Source organism: Prionailurus bengalensis (assembly GCF_016509475.1).
Source record: "Prionailurus bengalensis isolate Pbe53 chromosome B2 unlocalized genomic scaffold, Fcat_Pben_1.1_paternal_pri B2_random_Un_scaffold_46, whole genome shotgun sequence".
NCBI classification, from domain to species: Eukaryota; Metazoa; Chordata; class Mammalia; order Carnivora; family Felidae; genus Prionailurus; species Prionailurus bengalensis.
The window spans coordinates 262,788-267,629 of record NW_025091153.1 but is presented as its reverse complement, the minus strand read 5'-3'; the positions used below and the strand labels follow the sequence as shown (position 1 = coordinate 267,629).

The 4,842-nt window shown below is 48.6% G+C and overlaps 1 long non-coding RNA gene across 2 annotated transcripts; it reads right to left on the bottom strand.

Annotated features, from left to right (window-relative positions):
* Positions 1-1,532: 1,532 nt before the first annotated feature.
* LOC122478258 lies at positions 1,533-4,820 on the bottom strand. Of its 2 annotated transcripts, XR_006295926.1 has the most exons (4): positions 4,690-4,820; positions 4,439-4,581; positions 4,271-4,303; positions 1,533-1,579 (listed from the first exon to the last, which is right to left on the bottom strand). It is a non-coding gene; the product is annotated as an uncharacterized LOC122478258 (long non-coding RNA). The 2 variants fall into 2 exon arrangements; XR_006295925.1 differs by lacking the exon at positions 1,533-1,579 and having other exon boundaries at positions 2,743-4,303.
* Between the last annotated feature and the right edge of the window lie 22 nt (positions 4,821-4,842).

Sequence of the window (4,842 nt, the reverse complement as noted above, 5' to 3'; positions counted from 1 at the left end):
CAGGTTGGCTACTGAGGCCAAGGACGATGGAGGAAAGATAATGGAAAGATCTTTTGCAAAGATCTTGAGGTGCTACTTGACTCGTGTGTGGGCTCACAACTCCACCTGGAGGTCACAAATGAGCTGCTGCTGCCCTAAGATTCTGGGGGGAACCCACCACATCCATGGTCACCCGTTGGGGAAGGAAAGAGTCCTCTGTTGGCCTCACTCAAGGGAGGGTGGGGACAGGACTGACCCCTGCATCCACATCTTGTCCCGACAGATAACTGGGCTATGTGAGATTTCAGACATATTTTCTGTGGGTAGCTTGCCTAGAATGACCCCAATTCCATTCATGTCCTTTTTAATGAAAGATCCTGAGGTTTGAGTAAGGTCAGAGAAAGGGCCAGTGAGAGAGAAGAAGGGAAAGTGAGTGACCGCAGAGAAACAGAAGGTCCCTTTGGCCTCATAATTGAATATGGGACCAAGTATACACGGGAGACTCTTTGTCCTTCCCCTCTGTCCCCAGCGTTCCCCTCTTAGACCTGTGATCCTTACCCTGACCTTGTGAGCTGGTGCCCACTCTGATGTTGCCCCATCTGGATTAGCTTTCAACACTGTACTCTGACATTCAGCCTAGAGAGTAGTTTGTCTTCTGACTACTGGTTAGGGAGGTAATTTAGGAACTCATGATCCCACTGAGAACAACTGAGAAAGCCTGATGAAACATAGTTTATCTTATTAAAATTTTCAACATGTAGACACAGTGAAGAGGCCCAGCCAACATCTAGGAGAGGACTGTAGCCTGGAGAGGTGAGGTCAGGGAGCCCAGAGCTCCAGATTCACTTTTGCTCTGAGGACATCAGCCAAGACTGAGGAGATAAGCAAGAAATCCATCCGAGCTTTTGGCTGCTTTGTGGTGCTGAGCAGAGAAAGACGTGAAAGCCTGGTGCCTAACAGGAGTGAGACCCTGATAGACTAACCCCCACAGTAAGTGGTGATTCTAAAATGCTGCTTCCTGGGGCGCCTGGGCGGCAGTTGGGTGGCTGACTTCACCTCAGGTCATGATCTCACGGTTCACAAGTTCAAGCTCTGCATTCGGGCTCCATGCTGACAGCTCAGAGCCTGGAACCTGCGTCAGATTCTATGTTTCCGTCTCTCTCTGCCCCTCACCTGCTCATGCTCTGTCTCTCTCTCTCAAAAATAAATTAAAAAAAAATTTAAATGATGCTTCCTCTAACCAGAAGAGACTCTTTAAAAAAATTTTTTTTTAATATGAAATTTATTGTCAGATTGGTTTCCGTACAACACCTAGTGCTCATCCCAACAGGTGCCCTCTTCAATGCCCATCACCCACTTTCCCCTCCCTCCCAGTCCCCATCAACCCTCAGTTTGTTCTCAGTTTTTAAGAGTCCAGAAGAGGCTCTTTTTAAAACATTTTTTTTAAGTTTACTTATTAATTTTGAGAGAGACAGAGACAGCGTGAGTGGGGCAGGGGCAGAGAGAGCGGGGGAGAGAGAGAGAGAATCCCAGGCAGGCTTCATGCTGCCAGTGCAGAGCTGACGAGGGGCTTGAACTCATGAAACTGTGAGAACATGACCTGAGCCGAAACCAAGAGTTGCCCGCTTAACCAACTGAGCCACCCAAGTGCCCTAAGAGACTCTTAATGATGCAGAGAGCAAACTGAGGGTTGCTGGAGGAGAGGTTGGTGGGGGATGGGTTACATAGGTGATGGGTATTAAGGAGAGTACTTGGGATGAGCACTGGGTGTTATATACAAGTGATGAATCACTAAGATCCACAATAGTATATGTTAACTAACTAGAATGCAAATAAAATTTTCAAACAAGCCATTTTTTTTTTCTCAGTTGAGTTGTTAACTAACAGTTCAGACTTTGAGGAACACTACGGCCACACTAGAAGACCAAGGTGGTGTTTTGGTTTTTTGGTTGGCTTGTTGGTTATTTAGTCCTCTGCGAGGGTCACATAAAAACTGATAAATGTTACAGACTCTCTCCCCAGAGTACTTCCATGCAGAGGGAAATAAAAACGTTAACATGACACGTCAGTGCACGCAGAGGCCCCCTGAAGTCTTACAGACCTAGGTGTTCTGTTGTCAGAGACAACGGGTGACGACATCTTGAATAATCATTTCAACACCCCCAATACCTTTCCGTATATTTGTCAGCATAAACTGGATTAGACAAAAGCTGGTCTAATAGTATCAGGGGAATGAGAGGAGAGATGCCATCTATTGGCTTGTTCTTTCAGCCGAACCTGAGTGCCTGCAGGGCACCGGATCAAGCTGCAACCTCAGGTCTGTGCTCTGAGAACAGCAATCAGCCATCCTTTCTCCAGCCCTCGCCCCCAGCACCCGAACTGCCATCCTGTTATTCGATTCTCACATTGAGAGTCTTCTTAGGAGGTAGAAGCCACCTCTCTGCACAGAAAAGGAACATCTATTTTCCTACCATTCTTCTAGTTAGACAGCACGAGGCTCCACTAGGCAGCTGACCATGTGCTGGCCCTGACTCAGGAGGTGGTGTCAGCAAGGCTAACACTGTGCAGAAAGCATTTGCACAGGAGCCGTGTGGGCAGTTACTACCTCCTGTTGCCAGGAGCAGCAGCAACGTCAGTCCTGGACTCAGGGCCCAGCGTCCTGCATCAGGGGAGTCGGTGGTGTGACAGGTGATGTCTGTGCAGAGCAGTAGGGGCAGTGGGTTCCTGTGTGGGCTTCAACCTAGGGTGGGATTATGTATTCCATTCCTGGCTCTGTAGCCCCAAGCCTGCACTGTGGCCTTCCCCAACATAATCTCATATTTAGAAAAAAGTTGGATTCCATTGTTCGCTCCAAAAAATTGATCAGGGGAGTAGTTGCAGAGAGCAAGCATTCAGAGGTGTTTGTCACACCAAACCGTGAACCACTCCCTAGTCCTCCCACTCGTCTAGACCCCAGGATACAACAATGACATGTGTCTCACAACATCACGTCTCCTATTGACAAGGTATGTGCTCCCCTCTCTTTACAAGGGAAAAGAAAACGTATTTAAATGTGGTTTTAATGCCCCTCCCCAGGCTGGCTGCTCTAATCGCTGACCTCACTGGCTCCAGATCTGGCTGAGCGCCAGGCTTCTCACAAAATGCACAGGCCTCTCCCCAGACCCACAGACTCAGAGTCCACTTCGCAAGATCAAGGAATCGCTAATTTAACGAGCCCTGCAAGTGAACCCGATGCATAGCCGTGTGGGAATCCTCATCTCCATTCTTGCTACTGAAAGTGTGATGTAAAGACCAGCAGAATCTCATACTCTACTCCACACTTTGTGAGCCTTAAGACGGTGTTTGGGGGAGTCCTGTGAACTGGGAAGTTTGGGACTCCCTGGTCTAGGTGCCTTTAAGGTGAAGCCAGGACTGTGCAGACTGCTCTGAGTGTGGGGTCTGATCGGATCTTTTGGAACTGGGGGTCCAGGGTTTGGTCCTTTTTCCTTTTTCTTCTATGGCCATCACCCCTTTGGTGACCTCATCTATGCTGAAGGCTCTAAACATCATCTACGTGGTGTCATCTCCAAAATCGGTTTCTCTAGCCCAGACATTTCTCCTAAATTCCATACTCATCCATGCTCATCTGACTGCCAAGTTGATTCTCTCACATTTCTAATAGACATCTCATCTCATGTCTCTTCACTGACTATCTGTGATGCCTCTCCCCAAATAGGCTCCTTCCAGAATTTTCCCCATCTCTGCTGACAGCAACTCCATCTTTCCACTTGCATAGTCCAGAATTTTGGGGTCCTCCCTGGCTCCTCTTTCTCATACTCAAGATCTAATTCATTAGATTGTGCTGTAAGGTCCATTTACAGATTGCTTCCAGAATCCCATCACTTCACACTCTTTCCACTGCTCACACCCCAGTGGAAGGAGCAGACATCCCCAGCCTGGAACACTGAGCTGGTTTCCTGGATTCAGGAATACTGAGCTGGATTCAGATCACTCACTGTGAGTGGTGACAATCTCACCCCACTGCATCCTCAAAACGTCCCACTCAAAGAATTCTCATAACCCAGTCGTGTTCCCTCTGCCCAACCCCTCCCCACTTGAGGTCCTCCAGGATCTTACTTTAGGAGCCATGAGAGACACATCAGAGCCCTGGGTACGGTCACTGCCCGGGTTAATACAAACAGGATGAGGTCAGGAGATGAGACTAAAGGAGGAACTATGGAGTGGGTGAGCTCCCCATGGGATCCTGTCTACACTATCCCAGGGTCTCAGGGATCACCTCCTCCATACGTACTTGCAGACTGAATGTAGCTGCCTCCTTTTCCACCTGTGGGAAGAAAACACCGTGTTTGAGGCCATTTAGGCAGGGCATGAGGTCCTAGACCTAGTTCTGAACCCCAGGGAAACTTCCAGAACTGTGGCTACAGATTGAGGGCAGGATCAGGAAACATGAAGAAAGTACCTGTGTGGGGAATGGAGAAACCGCCCTCCTATAGTCTGTCCTCAGCAGGGGCCTTCCTCTCTGTCCTATGACTGCTGTGAATCAGGTCCCCATGACCAGATTCATCAAGGTGAAACATTTGTCCTTCATTTTCACGTGTTTTGCTACAAAGAAATTGTTAGCATTCCACTCCACACTGGACTAGCACATGTGTGTGGGTGGTACTTCCCATTAAGTTGGATAGGAAAACTCAGAGTATAGCCTCTCCCTACCTGAGTGCTTCTTTCTCCAGATCACAGCTCTAACCAGCACAGTAACCACAGGAGAACCAGACCAGCAACGATGTCCATGATGAGAGGAGGAGGCTCTGGGAGAGAAGGGAGGGACCCTGTACCCCAGGCATAAGCCCCTACCTTGCTGAAGTT